Below are 17,671 nucleotides of genomic sequence, written 5' to 3' on the forward strand. Positions count from 1 at the left end.
TGTGGGTGGAGTTGGCTGCCATCTGGATCCGGGTGTTTCAGAACCACCACCTGCTGCAAGGTGTCTGACATTCCATAACTAGGGACTCAGTTCTTGTTTGGGGGCATTGTCTCCTGGTTAAAAATAAATGAACCTTGACTGCCTTCTCCATAACTTTTCCCTTAGAAAAAAGCAGTAAGTATGAAGACAAGACCCTGAAGTTTGGCCAGTGGGTGGGCTGGTGCAAAGAGGGCTCCCTGGGATAGGGCAGAAGAGGGAGGAAAAAGAAGCTGGGTGTGTGTGTACCAGGAGGACTTGCCCCAGTTCATGGCTTCCACTCAGGATACCCAATGTTGGCCTCCAGCATGCAATCCTGAATTCCCAGCAATGGCTGAGAAAGGTGCATGTGCCTTCAGGGAGGAGACTTCAGCTGGGCCGAGGAAGCTGTTGAGGTCTACCTCTCAAACTTTCTTTCAAAGGCATGCAGAATTTCCATCTGAGGCTATTTGTACAAATGATGATGTTCCCTCCGCATACTTGTCTGTTCAAACTCTTATTAATTTTAAGCAGGCTGGGAGAAGACAGCCTGTACACAATGAGAGAGTCAACATACAGACAGACAATGTCAAGACCATGTAGAAAGACAGAACTCTGACCCACAGTCTGTAGGAATCAGCCCAGAAGCCAAACAACAGCTCCTATAGCAATCAGACCCAAAATTCTAGGACTCGATTAATAACTGATTGATTCCCTAGGTATTTTTGTTTTGTTTTGTTTTTGTTTTGAGATGGAGTCTCGCTCTGTCCCCCAGGCTGGAGTGCAGTGGCTCAATCTCAGCTCACTGCAACCTCTGCCTCCCAGGTTCGAGCGACTCTGCCACCTCAGTCTCTCAAGTAGCTGGGATTACAAGTGCGCACCACCATGCCTGGCTAATTTTTTGTATATTTAGTAGAGACGGGGTTTCACCATGTTGGCCAGGCTGGTCTCAAACTCCTGACCTCAAGTGATCTGCCCACCTTAGCCCCTCAAAGTGCTGGGATTACAGGAGTGAGCCACCACGCCTGGCCTGATTCCCTAGGTTTTTGTCACCACTTCCAACTTAGGACCAATGGAAGAAAGCCGAACATGCTCCCAAACCAATCACACGGGAGGTCCCATTTCTTGTAGCCACCTTCATTTTCCCCAGGACAACACCCTCCACTCAGGGCACACCCGAAGCCTTCCTTTCTTTCCTCTTTGAGGCTTTCCCACTCCCCTGCTTCCCTCTGAGTTTCTGCCAAAACACAAAGGATGATGGCCAACTCCGTCACTAGCACAAGTTCTGAATCAATAGGCTTTGCTCCTCACTTGGCTGGCATGTGTTCATTTCCACAGCTCACAGTTTAGTTGGGGGTTGGGCTCACTCCAGGTAGGTAGCATTGGCCAACATGGTTGATTAAAATGCACCCCCATGCACTAACTCTACAGAATGCACTTGGAGGAGGCAGGTTTGAAGGGATTGATGTACTTGTCTGTTCCAGATGGAGGGCAGAGAGGCTCAAGAGATGTTTGAAATCATTGTTTTGACCAGAAACTTCATTAGCCTGAAGACAATGGGGCAATTGTCCTGGGGCAGACAAAGCTGGGTGCTGGGGACTTGGATAAGCTGCCACCTGAGCTGTCTGGGCACAGATTTCCACAGGCTGATGCCCGGCGGTGAAGAAGGCAGTTCTCTTCCTGTGAAATGCAGCCATTGAAGGTGGTGACCACTCAGCCCCACTGGAGGGGACCAACGTGGACAAGTGGCCCTGTCACCTCCTTGCTGGGGCAAGTCACCAATGTTTTTAGCAGGCAAGAGGCATCTCAAATTAAACCCAACTAAAAGAGATGTGCCTTGGGAAGGGAATGGCATTGTCTAGTATACGAACAAAACGTCATGGACGGAGAACTTTAAAGACATGATACCTTTATTTTGCAGGGAGAAGCAGTTGGAAATGAAAGAAGTTGAAATTTACAATACTAATTAAAAAGAAGAATTGGGATAGCTCTGAAATGTATTCCTGGCCCCCTCTCTCACCAGTTTCTGATATTTTGAAAACTTCAGGGGATGAATTCGCGTTTTTCTCCAGACATGGCTCTACAAAGAACCACAACTTAGAGGCACTGCTTGGAGCTTGGCCAATTAGGAAGAAGGGTGAGGGAGACTCCACACCACAGCCCTCCTGGTCCTGGCACAGGCCCCATAAATAGGAAGAGAAGGTGCTAAAATACCTTTGTTCTTTTTAAAGAATGGCTGCCAATTACTTCAACCAAGGTCCTGATTCCATTCCTGCTAATTAGGCTGACATCACAGAATTTACCAGAAGAAAAGTGGCCTGGAAAGCTGCTCTCCCCGTCTCTAGGCTTCTGTGTGATCATGTGACACAGCAGTTACTATGGCGATTATCAGTCTTGAGTGGATTGTCCACAAGTTGAACTTACATCTGACAAGTCAAATTTGTCAGTTTGGAGAAAAAGTAAAGTGGGTTACTTTTTTTATTTTTTCTTGAAGAGATTTTCTTGGCTCCTGGAGATAGCTTCTCCACCTTTCTAGCTGGCAGGCTTTTTCCACATTGTAGTTTTGAGATTATTTTATTCTCTCTTGTGGTCTATATTGTGCACAAGAAATAGACATAGCCAGCAGCCATGGCCCTCCATCATAATGTGGGGATAAAATAAAACACATCCTGTGATTCAGTGAGGCACCAATCATAGGCTCTGCCTCTCCTGTGATGGGAATAGTATGCCAGCAGATGGGTTTTCTCTCCAACAAGTGTTTTCCATTTCCTTCATGGGCATGAACTGCACTCCTGCCAACATACCATGATCCTGCGTGTGGGCATGTGTGCACATGTGTGTGATGGGATTCCTAGGCTATAATGTTATTTTCCTGAATGCTGCCAGACACATGTCTCTGGAAACCCAGTGCTCTAACTCTTTTATGCCTTCTTGTGCATACAAATGCAGACCAGGAGCCAGAGCCAGAAAATACATACATAAAACCAGAAACCTCTCATGCTGATGCCGTGGAAAAATAGCAGATACGGGCCTCATGGAGGAGCAGGCTCTCCATAAACCAGCCAGAACCCACCTACCCCAACCCCAGATGCATACAGACTGGTGCAGGTGGCCCAGCTGGGGCTGCAGGAAGAGTGGGTCCTGCTCACTGCCTTCTCTTTTTTGTGTTACATTGCACTCCCCATGCCAGGGGCTGTGGGAGGTGGAGAATCCTCATGAAATGAGTGGGGACAGTTGACCATCGTCCACTCCTTCCAGTGTACCCCCAGAACCTCTCTCTATGCAGTTTTGCCTGGCTCTTGATTTGAGGACCTGTCTCTGCAGAGGCCCCTTGGTGATAATGTCGGGGTCACGAGTCAGTCCTTATAGGGATGTTCACTCTCCAAGACTCACACCCACGGGCTGCCCTTCCAGACGTGCTGGGTGCCACACAAGGGCACACTGCAACCAGGGCTTCCAGAAACTGGGAAACCTGGAAGCATTCAGGCAAGAAGCCAATAGCTCCAGGGACCCTGTGGCTCTAGAATGTAGGTGGCCTCCACTCACCAAGTTCATGCCGGTAGCTGTGTGGATGCCGCACTCCATCCTCTGAACAAGATGGCCACTTTCCTTACTGGCAGATGATGAAGAAGAATCCTTTTAGCACCGTCTAAGCAAGAGGCTGGCCTGCCTACTTGCCAGAACTTTCCGTGAACTTGCCAGAACTTGCCAGGACACTCCTGGCCTCAAGCGTGCCTCCCACCTCAGCCTCCCAAGTTGCACAATCTCATGATGCAAAAGGTATCCCTGCGGCCTGCACCCTGCCAGGAGCTGACAGGCGTCCAGGATAAGCCAAGACAGGTTTATCGTGAAGCTCCCAGAGTGAGAGGGTAGTCCCAGCATAATGGCGCCGGGTAGGAAGGTACCCGAGGAGTTAGGGCTAATGAGAGCCATCATTTATCATGAGGTGCCCACAAAGTGGGCAGGGACACCTGGCCTTTTCCAGTTGCTTCTGCAACCTGGCAGGGCCTCACATTCCCATCAGAAGATGTTTGCTTTCTCCCAGGATCCAGACAAGGTTCTGGATGAAGACAGACAGGAGTGATGGGGACAATGACTAGGATCCCTGCTGGTACTGCAGGAGAGCCCTCAGCGGATTGCGGCCAGACCCATCTGCTGAGAATCTGCTCACGCCGGGCACCATGATAGGAACATTCTCAGTCTACCTTTGTTCTCATCCTTCAGAGAAAGCCTCCAATTTAGACCCTGTGATTCCATTTTACAGAAGAGAAATCTGGGGTCCAGCACTTCAACAATGCCTGTGTGTCCCAGCGCCAGTAGGGAAAGCAGAATTTGGACCCAGGATTACAGACCCTGAATCAATGCTGTGTCTTCCATTCCAGTGTTTCCCAAATTTCAGCAACTCATGTGTCACCATGCACCCCATTGACTTGGTATTTTTCTTCCGATCAACTTGAAAGCACTCATTTTTAAACTTCAGCTTGTCTTAAGCAATAATATTCACAAAATAATGGATTTAATGTGCAAGTAACACTTTTTCCAGATCTCATTAAAAGTTTCCTGGCCACAGAGCCCCTCTTGAGGGAGGTGAGGGAGCTCTGGAAGGAAGAAATATGTAGATGGAAAGGAGAAGAGTTAGCAGAAAGCACCAGTAAAATATAAGTAGGCTGTGTATGAGTGAGTGGACGGCTCATTGGTTTCCCAGGACTGCAGTAACAAATGCCCACCAACTGAGTGGCTAACAACAACAGACATTTACTCTGTCTCAGCTATGGAGGCTCCAAGTGCAAGATCAAGGTGGCGGCAGGGTCACAGTCCCTCTGAAACCTTCAGGGGCGGGTCCTTCCTTGCCTCCTCCTGAATCTGGTGGTTGCCTGCAATCCTTGGCACTCTTTGGAGTGGCTGCGTCACTCCAATCTCTGCCTCTGTCTCCACACCACATCCCCTCCTGTGTGTGTGTGTGTGTGTGTGTGTGTGTGTGTGTGTGTGAGAGAGAGAGAGAGAGAGAGAGAGAAAGAGAGAGAGAGAGAGAGAGAGAAGAGAAGAGACAGACCCTAGCTCTCTTTTTAAAACATTTATTTATTTATTTATAGAGACACGGTCTTGCTCTGCGGCCCAGGCTGAAGGGCAGCGGTGTGATCATGACTCACTGCAGCTCCAGTTGGCCTCCAGCAGGCCTCCAGCAATCCTCCTGCTTCAGCCTTCCCAGTAGCTGGGATTATACGCATGTGCCACCAGCCAATTTTTTAATTTTTAAAATTGTTTTAGAGATGGTGTCTTGCTATTTTGCCCCGACTGGTCTCGCACGCCTGGCCTCAAGCAAGTCTCCCACCTCAGCCTCCCAAGTTGCTGGGATTGCAGGTGTGAGCTACCTGGCCCTGCTGTTTTCTCCTTTCCTAAGAACACAGGCATTGATGTACTATGACCATCCAATATGAAGAATATGACCTTGTCTTAATGAGTTACACCTGCAAAGACCCAATTTCCAAGTAGGGTCACACTCTGAGGTTCTGGATGGATATAGATACAGGATCACTCTTCGACCCCACACACATGGAGCGAGTTGTGGGTGTGAGTGTGTGATGCACAGCAGCCCTGGGAAGGGACATGTGGTTCAGCTGTGCAGTTAGTGAGAGGCAGCCCATGGGGGAGAAATACCCTGGTAAGGAGGCTCAGGCCTTCTCACTGCTGGCCCTGCCTGGGCCTCTCTGGAACTTTCTACCTCTATCAAGGGAGAAGCTCAGACATGGCCGGAGTGAGAGATGAAATGTATTACAACTTAAAAAGATAACTACCATATGATCCAGCAACCCCATTTCTGGGTATTTATCCAAAACAGTCAGCATCCTTATGCTCCTACAAGTCTATTTACAATAGCCAAGAAGTGCAAGCAACCTGCATGTCCACCGACAGATGACTGGATAAAGAAAATGTGCTGTATCCATGCAATGGAATATTATTCAGCCTCAAAAAGGAAGGAAACTCTGACACATGCCACAACATCGATCTACCTGGAGGACATGGTGCTAAGTGAAGAAGCCAGACACAAAATACTGTTTGATTCCACCAACATGCTATAAATAAAATGGTGAAACTCGTAGAAACAGACAGGAGAACGGTCCTGCCAGGGGCTGGGGGAGGGGACTGAGGAGCTGCTGCTCAAAGGGGCTCAAGTTTCAGCGCAGTGAGATGAATAAGCCCTGGGGACCGGCCATGAAGCATGGCACCTGCCTACGGTTAACAAGACTGTATTGTGCCCCTAGAAATCTGCTAAGAGGGGACATCGCATGGTAAGTGTTCTTAGCACAATAAAATCAAATTTTTGAAAAATAATTAAGCAGAAAGAAATAAACCTTTATCTGGAAACAAACAAACAAACAAACTTATTATATCCCTGGCCTTGAAAGTGGCGAGGGGCCGAGGGGCTCCCTGAGGACTGGGAAGGGACCTGACTGTTGCTGCTTTGGCCTTTTCCTGCCTCACTCTTGTGTCTTATTTCCCCGCTAGCTCAGAGGTGGATGGGAGAAGGTGTCATCGATTGGGGCCCATCATACCTGGGCCACCAGGGCCATCTCCACTTACAGAGAAGGAGGCTGGTTCTAAGGCAGGAGCACACGGTGGAGAGCCCATGGTCAAATGGGGGAGGCTGTGCCCAGCACAGTGGCTCCAAGCGCACAGCCCAGTCTAGAAACTTCCCTGAAGGAGGGGCTCTGTCCGCATCACAAAGTCTCCCCAGACTGCCTCAGGCTGGCATTCAAGAGCTTATGGGGGTGACCCCTCAGCCATGGGGTGGCTGATGGACAGGGCCTGGGGTCCAAAGTCTCCTTCCCACTTGCTCCCCTCACACACATGACCCCACCAGGGGTAAAGGCAAATCCTAGCATTTTCTGAGCTGGCCTTGGGATGGGCTATCATCACATATCTGGGATGCAGCCCCTTCCCATGACCGCTGGTCAGAGGGGCTCAGGGCCCTGCTGCGCGGTGCGCTGCTCCTGGAGTGAAATGGCCGCTGTAGGCCTCTTTGGGTGTCTGCCCCCCTCATGATGTTCCCTTGTCTGGGAACTGCCTCTCCCACCCACAGAGGTGAGCCTCGTGGAGTCACCTGTGTTCTGTGGGACCTTGGATTAGTCAGGGTCCCCCAGAGAAACGGAGCTGAGAGAAGAGTAGGATGTGCGTTAATTGGCTCATGTGATTACAGAGGCTGACAAGTTCCAAGACCTACAGCCAGCGAGCTGGAGACCCAGGAGAACTGATCAGTTCTCGACATCAGTTCTTACACAGGCCTTTGTTTGAGTCCAAAGTCCTGAGCCCAGAAGAGCCAATGGTGTAGCTCCTGTTCTAAGGCCAGCAGGCTCCTGACCCAGGAAGAACCAGCGTCCCTGTTCAAAGGCAGTCAGGCAGAGGGGAGTTCCCTCTCGCCCTCAGGAAGTTTAGCCTTTTTGCTGTACGCAAACCTCTACTGATCAGATGAGGCCTGCCACAGTAGCAATCTGCTTGACCCAGACCATTACCATTCAAATGGTAATCTCATCCAGAAAACCTTTATTTATTTATTTATTTATTTATTTATTTATTGAGACAGAGTCTTGCTCTGTCACCCAGGCTGGAGTGCAGTGGCACAATCTCGGCTCACTGCAAGCTCTGCCTCCCGGGTTCATGCCATTCTCCTGCCTCAGCCTCCCGAGTAGCTGGGACTACAGGCACCCGCCACCACGCCCAGCTAATTTTTATAGTTTTAGTAGAGACGGGTTTTCACCGTGTTGGCCAGGCTGGTCTTGAACTCTTGACCTTGTGATCTGCCCATCTCGGCCTCCCAAAGTCCTGGGATGACAGGCGTGAGCAACTGTACCGGCCTCCTGTTTAGAATAATGTTTAACCAAATATCTGGGGACTTGATGGCCCAGTTAAGTTGACACATAAAATTAATCACAGATCTCAAGCCAATCCGATTCCCTCTCCAGAGGAATTTTCTACTGGGACAGAGAGACCAGCTGGTCTCTGCCTTGGTAGGACCTGGGGACCTGATGGGCAGACACCTTTGCTCCTGGTCTCCTCAGGCCCTTGAGAACTGTAGGACACCACCCCTCCCTGCCCCTGTATCTTGCTCAGATGCATACCTTCCACCTTAGATGAGCTTGGGCTGAGTTTCTTGCCTGCATCCCCACCGGGACCCCTGTGAAGGCTGGCTCCCCTCAGTCAGGCTCTCCCTCCTCTATGGGGTCTTCACAGATCCCTCCCATGTGCTCTTACAGCAGGGCTGGGTCCTACTTAGAGAACTGACTAAATACAGAGTCTCACATCCTGAGTGATTATTATAATAATCAGAGTGAACACTGAAGACTGGATTTTATGGGAGTGTGTGTGTGTGTGTGTGTGTGTTTCTAACACCAGCCACTTGCTTCCAGAGACACATTTCCATCTGGGTGGTCACTAACCTGCAAAGTTGTGGCACTTCTTGGAGCCTCCTTCAGGGCAAGTCTGAAATATTTTAATAGACAAGTTAAACGTCCTTTAGGTAGAGGTTTCCAGAAATGCCAGTGGAGTTGAATATATGGTTTAATAACAATTCTAGTTACTGAGGCTTCTCCTCCCATCCTTGGTTTGGGTACATGCAGTACAGTTAAAACTAAACTGTCAAAGGGGAATGATTTAAAGCAAAGTTCTGGCCATGAGTGGGCCTTGGGAAACCCGCTCTGGGGTGCTTTGTTTTGTTTCTGGAAGAGAGCTGGGGAGGACAGCCAATACTGTGTCAGTGTGGCTGCGTTTTTGCAGCATAGAAGTCGGTGGGATTATTTTATTATCATGCCAACTGGACTATCACCCTGGTCACAGGCTGCAGCAAGGAATACTGAATGTTTGCACCTGTAGGTGACGAAGATGCTGCACAGATGGCCTAATTAATCTTCTCATCTGTTAGCTGGGGACACAGGGAGCCCGACTTGCTCCAAATCTCCCAGCCAGGCAGTAGGAGAGCTGGACTTCACAGAATCAGACACAAATTCCAGATGGCTCAAGGACCTAAGTAGAAAAGTGAAACTTTCCAGTCAGGAGAGAACACCTTTATGATCACATGGTGAGAAGGAGGGACTTCTTGGGGAAGACTCAAAAAGCACAAACCAAGGGACAAAAGGCTGACACACGTGACCACATTACAATTAAGAATTTCTCTCTACCTTAAAACAAGAAGAAAAGCCAGTGTGTAAAGTCTAGCTTTCCCAGGTTGTGAATATTCCCACTGGAAGCATAGGACGGTGTTCATGGGAAGAGTGTAGGATGGTGTGCATGGGAAGAGCATAGGATGGTGTGCATGGGAAGAATATAGGATGGTGTGTGTGGGAAGAGCATAGGATGGTGTTCATGGGAAGAATATAGGATGGTGTGCATGGGAAGAGTATAGGATAGTGTGCATGGGAAGAATATAGGAAGGTGTGCATGGGAAGAGTATAGGATGGTGTGCATGGGAAGAGCATAGGATGGTGTGCATGGGAAGAATATAGGATGGTGTGCATGGGAAGAGCATAGGATGGTGTGCATGGGAAGAGCGTAGGATGATGTGCATGGGAAGAGCATAGGATGGTGTGCATGGGAAGAGTGTAGGATGGTGTGCATGGGAAGAGCATAGGATGGTGTGCATGGGAAGAGCGTAGGATGGTGTGCATGGGAAGAGCATAGGATGGTGTGCATGGGAGGAGTATAGGATAGTGTGCATGGGAAGAGCATAGGATGGTGTACATGGGAAGAATATAGGATGGTGTGCATGGGAAGAGTATAGGATGGTGTGCGTTGGAAGCGCATAGGATGGTGTGTGTGGGAAGAGTATAGGAAGGTGTGCATGGGAAGAGCAAAGGATGGTGTGCGTGGGAAGAGCATAGGATGGTGTGCGTGGGAAGAGCGTAGGATGGTGTGCGTGGGAAGAATATAGGATGGTGTGCGTGGGAAGAGCGTAGGATGGTGTGCAGGGGAAGAGCATAGGATGGTGTGCATGGGAAGAGTATAGGATAGTGTGCATGGGAAGAGCATAGGATGGTGTGCATGGGAAGAGCATAGGATGGTGTGCGTGGGAAGAGCATAGGATGGTGTGCGTGGGAAGAGCATAGGATGGTGTGCGTGGGAAGAGTGGCAGTGTTGGTTCCCTCCCAGCACCAGCCCCTTGCAAGAATATACGCCCCACAACAGTGCTGTGAAGCATGTGTCCCCAAGTCACATGGAGGAAGCTGAGGCTGGGGAGGCCAGTTGTTTGCCACAGTCACTGATCTGGTGAGTGACAGGGCACCACAAGCCACTATCCCCTGCAGTCATCACCCATGGACCCACCCATGCCCCTCTTCTCCCCTCCCACCTTTGCAGGAGCCAAAGTGTCCTTTAAAAAATGAAAATCAGACTGTGATATCCTCACCATCAGGTCCTTCTCCTGCTCACCTCTTACCACACTTCCCTTCCCCCACTTCCTGCAGTGCAGGCCTCCCCAGGGCCTTTGCACAAGCTGCTCCCTCCCTCGCCTGAGACCCTCTTCTCACTTCTCCACGTGGCCAGTGCTACTCATCTGAAAATGCCACCACCTGGGAGAACCCTGCCCTGGCCTGGATGCCATTCCTCTTAGCACTGTACATAATTTGGCTTCTATGTGTTTGTTTAACATCTGTCTGGAGTACACTGAATGCTCTTTTGTTCCTGACTGTACTCTTAGCTCCTACCACAGTGGCAGGCACATCTATTGACTGAATGGCGAATCCCTACTGAAATGTTTCAAGCACTGTCCCTAATGAGCCACGTGACCTTGACTTTGAAAGCCCACAGTGCCTCCCAGCTCTGACTTACACTCAGCCAGCTACTCAGAGACAATAACCCTACTGTGTGCCAGGCACAGTGCCAGGCACCAGGGATGCAGTGCCCCAGGCAGCCCAGGGTCAGGCAGCATCTACCAAGAGTCTAAAGTCACACGATTCTCTTGGTCCCCAACTTTCCTGGAGATGGCTGGCCTCCCCAGATGGAGGCTTGCGTTGCCTGGGTGGCCCCCTGGCTGTGAAGGTGATGTCGGGGGATGAGTTCCAGTCTCCAGGAAGGATGTGCCTGAGCCAAAAGGCCACAGTAGTGCAGGAGCTGGGGCCAGGAGCCAGTCAGAGGAGGGCGGAGGCTTCGAGACAGCAGCACCTCTCTGATGTCAACGGGACAGCCGCAGCCCCGCCCACCCTGAGCAAGCTCCCTTCAGGCTGTAATTCCTGTCTATTATTCAAAAAGGAACCTTTTTCCTCCTCTCAGGCTTTGTACAAAACCATGACCAAATAATTAAGTCGTTGACTCTTTCTTCCTGGCGCAGAAAACACAGCCCCATAGACTATCACATTTCACCTGTGTGCTGCCCATCTGTGCTCCAAGCTCAGGGGTCTGCAAAAGGAGCCCTCCACCAGCCCTGCAGCTGGGTCCCTGTGCTTCCTTACCATCGGGGCTCTCTCCTCGGGCTTCTCTGCACAGAGCAGCACTTTTTTTAAACCAAAGTTCTAAAATTTACCTTGCTTCTTCAGAAGCACCTAGGAAGCCTTCGTTGCTTCAGTGAGTTTCTCATGGTAAACAACCAGAAACAAATTGTAATCATACGGGGAAGGGTTGCGCTGGCAGGGTCGTGTGGAAGAAAGGGCCAGCTACGTGGATTCCATCTCTGCTGGGATAGGACTTCTGAGGACGGGGGAGTTCCCTGAGAGGCCACTGGGTGAGGGGCCAGTGGGGGTCTTGGGAATGAGGGGGACACTGGACAATCTTGGCTGCTTTCTGAGAGGTGAAGCTACTTTACAGGGGTAAGCGGGGAGAGAAAGGCAGAGGGGAGGAGAAAGGAGCCACGCCTACTGATTGCTCACAAAGTGCCCTGTGCTGTGCCCACGGGTTACCTCAATTTTCTCATTTAAGCTCCTTGCTTACCCTGAGAAACAGAGATTGCCATCCTCATTTGACGCTTCAAGAAACTGAGGCTCAGACAGGCTGAGCAACTTCCCCTAGATCACACAGTGAGAAAGCGGCAAGGGCAGGATTTGCACCCAGGCCCATCTGAAGCATTCATACCATGCTGCCTTGCATGGAAGAAGGGAATGGGGTGGCCTGGGAAAGCTTGACCAATAGCCCCTGTCCTCTCCTACCTGAGCTGAGATCCTCACGAGACATCCGCAGACATGCAGGGGAGCAATTCCAGCCAGAAGGCCCTCAAGCATTTGCCAAACCAAGCATTTGCTGCAACCAACAAATGAATCTGTGCACCCCTTCCAATAGCCCACACCCATTGGTTTGGTTCAATGTGTCTACGTTTGAGACAAGCACTTCCAAAGAGAAAGCACGTGTCTGGCCAGTGGGACCCATAGCAGGTTCAGGGTCCAAAGGGCCATGAGGTATTCTTGGCACCCACTGCCCCAGCCAGTTGTGTAAGGTTGGAGGTGGTAGGTGGGACGTGCATTCACCAAGACTTTCCCTCGGCATTAATCTGCTTACAAGAAGACTGCGTAGACTCTTGTGAAAAGTTCACCAAGGTTACAGGCGGGGGAAAGGCAAGGCCAAGGTAGGACTGAACGGGGACCTCCGTGGGGCGGATGACCTGAGAAAGCTGCAGAAGGAAGGTGGTGGAAAGATGACTTGAAGGTTGGGGCACAAGAGTAACAAGGGTCCTGGGCTCAGGGGGAAGTTAAGCCTAGTCAGGGAAAGCAGGGAGGGAAGAACCTTCCACACCGCCCATAAGGGATAGAGCTGAGCAGGCCCAGGCTCTGTGATTCCAAAGCTCAGGCTCTTTCTAGGCCATTACGCAGCCCTCTGTGTGCTAAAGTGATAAGCGCCCTACATCAGAAAGCACTCCTGCCTTTCCGAACAGACTCACAATGGAGATGGATTCCCTCTGGAAGCAGGGATCTCTGCAAGTCATGTTTTTTTTTTTTCAGTTTCCATATTGTGCTGAACAAGTGGGGAGGGTTGAAGGCAGTGGGATGTTCAGAATGTTGGCAAGTGATAATGGCCACAGGCAATGGAAAGCAGGACAGGATGTGACCTGAGCATGTCATGGAGGGCAGGAGAGACAGTGCCAGGGGCAGATTCGGGTCCTCCCCATGCTCCGACAGCCTGGCCGGCCCCGGGGAAACGGCAAACTAGAGGTAGCCATGGCAAAAGAGCTTCTTAAAAGTGATTTGGATTGTGAAATATACCACTCATATTATAAAATGCATCACACATACAGAAGAATGTATAAAATGTAGCTGAACAGTTTAAAGAATAATCATAAGAAGAACATTTGAGTATCCACATCCAATGCTAAACAAAACAAAATAAAACAAAAAAACCAGCATCTTACAAAAGGGTCCTGTGCTTCTCCCACATGGTGTCTTCCTCCCTTCCTCACCAGGGCCAGCAACCATCCTGATTTTTATGTCGGCCATCCACTTGTTTTTCTTTATAATTTCCCACTTATGTGTGATCTCTAAACAATGGATTGCTCAGTTTAAAAAACAATTAGTAGCAAGCACAAAGCCAGCTGTGCAAAGAAAGGGCAATGTGGCCCCATTAGACAGAGGCCCCAAGAGCGAGTAAGATGCTGCAGAATATCAGAGGCTGGCCTCCGCTGCCCTGATGATGACCTAATTACTTGGTATTCCAGGAACTGGGCCAAGGGACAGTCCGGTCCGCCAGAACATCGACTTCAGCAGGGAGAACAGGGGCCATGAGGCCCAAGGAGGCAGAGCAACACAGCTCATGTCCTGAGAAGCCTGCCACCTCATTCCCACAATGGCCATGTCTCCATCCTCCCATCTCCTGGGACAAGGGGTATTAGGAAAGGGGTGATCCCGCACAGAGATCCCCCACCACCATCCCCACAGCTTTTGGGGGTGGAAGACTGAGATGCACTGAAGGCATCCACTGCTGTGGGCAGGGCTGGAAGTTCCCTGAGCTGGGGGGATTAACGGAGGCGTCATGAGAGTGGACCCGGGCCACTCTGTGTTGCTCCCTCGGGGAGGGAGGGCGATGATACAAGATCAGTCGTCCGGGGGAAGATCCTCAGGGATTGGGCAGGAGCTGAAGACTTCCAAGAACAAAGACGCCAGACTCTAAATCTCAATGTGAAGTCCTGCGACTAACTCCCCCCATATTTATTCACTTAATACCAGGTACCCCCTTACCCACCATTCACCCACCATTCACCCACCATTCGGTAAAGTCTGTTCCATCCACACAAAAAAAATCTGAAACTGAGTTTTTATGAGGTTATCAGTGAGGGGCTAGAGTCCATCTCTAGGTTTGATGTCACCCAAGATAGAGAGCCCAGCTAATGCAGAGGACCATGTCTCCGTGGCACTAATCCAGTGAGAGCAGAAGCTTGGAACTGGGCTGTAGAGAGCTATGGAGCCCCACAGCAATTTGAGGTGATCTTAACCAGATGTGTAAGAGACTACTTAACCCGTGCACTAACGTCTGGGCTCCTCTGATGTGCTCCCGTCTCTGTCCTACCCATCTCTCTGGACTAGTGACCTTCCCGTGTGATCGCTGGCAACTCCAGTGCAGCGACTGGTTGGCATTTCTTTGTCCCTCCAGCACCACCTCCTGCCTAGTGCAATTTATGGTCACAGTTGATGGTTCAGAAAGAACTTTTTGAAAGAATAGCCCACGCCAAATTTTATCATGATGTAGCTTTTCTTCAAATGGATGTTAGTGTCGAATCAGTCTTCTCAGTTCTTTAGAGGAAGCAGGACATTCAAGAAGGTAGACAGAAAATAGTGGACACCTTTATTATAGGGAAAAAATCATTAGGGTGTGTATTCTTCCCGTTGTGCAGTCATTAATTTAACTATCACAATGCAAATATTAAAAAAGGAAGAAAATTAACATTTAGTGAGAGCCTACTGCATATTTTATATCTTTGATTCTTCCTGGATTTACTAAAACTATCTCTGAAGTCTTGTAGTGTGTCCACTGAGTTTCTCTAGTTTCGCTGAGCCTCCGGAGGGAAGAGCTCTGGGCAGTACGGCAGTCACCTTCTGCTCCCTGTCCTGGCCACTCCTGTCGGGAGAGAAGGCTAGGGCACCATGGGGAGCTGTCTAGCAGGTCTGTGCCGGAGTTTCCCAATGACGCTGGCTCTAAGTAATGAGCATGGTCTGCCGGGCCCACCATGCAAAGTTGACTCAGAACCAGCACCCTCTCCCTGCCCTCACCGGTGTGGCTCCTATGGGGAAACTGAGTCAGGGCTGAATGGAGGAAAACCCCTCAGATAGAGCAGAAAATGAAGTTCACCTCGCCAGCCCAGACACCCAACAAACAAACCAAAACCAAAACCAAAACAAATAAACAATAAATAAATGCCAAGCACCATGTGAAACCTTTGCATCTGCTGCTTCACAAACCTATGAGTGCAAAGCATAGTATATGAGCAATTCTCACGTCTCCCTTCAGACAACAGAATTTACCAAACTGCAAGAAAAAATGACCTCCAGATTAATACATGTTATCACCACCCGATGCATACTGGATGAGCTCAAAACAAGCTTGAGTTTGGAATCCTCCTTCTCAAATGGATGGAGAAAGTGACACAGGTGGAGGCATTTCTGTGGGTGTGGAGGGCGCTGAGAGCCAGATGTGGCTTCTTGCAGGGACACAGACCCACCTCAAAGACAAAGTACACATTTGGTGGCCCCGGGGGCCTCTTCTCAGGAAGAGTTAATAATATTAACAACTCCAACACTTTGTGAAATTACTTAGGTAATTAGCAAATAAAGATTACACCTCTAATTTCTTCTTTAAATTCTGATTTGGGGCTCTGGACTCAAAAAAAAAAAATTGAGGCATTCATAAGTTGAAGTTTTACCACTATGAGAGTTTCCTAGCATTTCCTAGTGTGGAGAAAAAAATCAGATAAAGAAATCTCGGAGGGGGGCGGAGCAAGATGGCCGAATAGGAACAGCTCCAGTCTCCAACTCCCAGCGCGAGCGACACAGAAGACCGGTGATTTCTGCATTTTCAACTGAGGTACTGGGTTCATCTCACTGGGGAGTGCCGGACGATCGGTGCTGGTCAGCTGCTGCAGCCCGACCAGCGAGAGCTGAAGCAGGGCGAGGCATTGCCTCACCTGGGAAGCGCAAGGGGGAAGGGAATCCCTTTTCCTAGCCAGGGGAACTGAGACACACAACACCTGGAAAATCGGGTAACTCCCACCCCAATACTGCGCTTTAAGCCAACAGGCACACCAGGAGATCATATCCCACACCTGGCCGGGAGGGTCCCACACCCACGGAGCCTCCCTCATTGCTAGCACAGCAGTCTGTGATCTACCGGCAAGGCAGCAGCGAGGCTGGGGGAGGGGCGCCCGCCATTGCTGAGGCTTAAGTAGGTAAACAAAGCTGCTGAGAAGCTCGAAGTGGGTGGAGCTCACAGCAGCTCAAGGAAACCTGCCTGTCTCTGTAGACTCCACCTCTGGGGACAGGGCAATAACAAACATAGCCGAAACCTCTGCAGACGCAAACGACTCTGTCTGACAGCTTTGAAGAGAGCAGTGGATCTCCCAACACGGAGGTTGAGATCTGAGAAGGGACAGACTTCCTGCTCAAGTGGGTCCCTGACCCCTGAGTAGCCTAACTGGGAGACATCCCCCACTAGGGGCAGTCTGACACCCCACACCTCACAGGGTGGAGTACACCCCTGAGAGGAAGCTTCCAAAGCAAGAATCAGACAGGTACACTCGCTGTTCAGAAATATTCTATCTTCTGCAGCCTCTGCTGCTGATACCCAGGCAAACAGGGTCTGGAGTGGACCTCAAGTAATCTCCAACAGACCTACAGCTGAGGGTCCTGACTGTTAGAAGGAAAACTATCAAACAGGAAGGACACCTACACCAAAACCCCATCAGTACATCACCATCATCAAAGACCAGAGGCAGATAAAACCACAAAGATGGGGAAAAAGCAGGGCAGAAAAGCTGGAAATTCCAAAAATAAGAGTGCATCTCCCCCGGCAAAGGAGCGCAGCTCATCGCCAGCAACGGATCAAAGCTGGACGGAGAATGACTTTGACGAGATGAGAGAAGAAGGCTTCAGTCCATCAAATTTCTCAGAGCTAAAGGAGGAATTACGTACCCAGCGCAAAGAAACTAAAAATCTTGAAAAAAAAGTGGAAGAATTGATGGCTAGAGTAATTAATGCAGAGAAGGTCATAAACGAAATGAAAGAGATGAAAACCATGACACGAGAAATACGTGACAAATGCACAAGCTTCAGTAACCGACTCGATCAACTGGAAGAAAGAGTATCTGCGATTGAGGATCAAATGAATGAAATGAAGCGAGAAGAGAAACCAAAAGAAAAAAGAAGAAAAAGAAATGAACAAAGCCTGCAAGAAGTATGGGATTATGTAAAAAGACCAAATCTACGTCTGATTGGGGTGCCTGAAAGTGAGGGGGAAAATGGAACCAAGTTGGAAAACACTCTTCAGGATATCATCCAGGAGAACTTCCCCAACCTAGTAGGGCAGGCCAACATTCAAATCCAGGAAATACAGAGAACGCCACAAAGATACTCCTCGAGAAGAGCAACTCCAAGACACATAATTGCCAGATTCACCAAAGTTGAAATGAAGGAAAAAATCTTAAGGGCAGCCAGAGAGAAAGGTCGGGTTACCCACAAAGGGAAGCCCATAAGACTAACAG

The 17,671-nt window shown here is 49.7% G+C and overlaps 1 pseudogene; it reads right to left on the reverse strand.

The window, feature by feature from the left end:
- Nucleotides 1-15,890, reverse strand: part of LOC135966778 (small ribosomal subunit protein uS11-like) — a 30,517-nt pseudogene extending 14,627 nt beyond the window's left edge.
- Between the last annotated feature and the right edge of the window lie 1,781 nt (nucleotides 15,891-17,671).

This window comes from Macaca fascicularis, chromosome 13, assembly GCF_037993035.2.
Source record: "Macaca fascicularis isolate 582-1 chromosome 13, T2T-MFA8v1.1".
Lineage (NCBI taxonomy): Eukaryota > Metazoa > Chordata > Mammalia > Primates > Cercopithecidae > Macaca > Macaca fascicularis.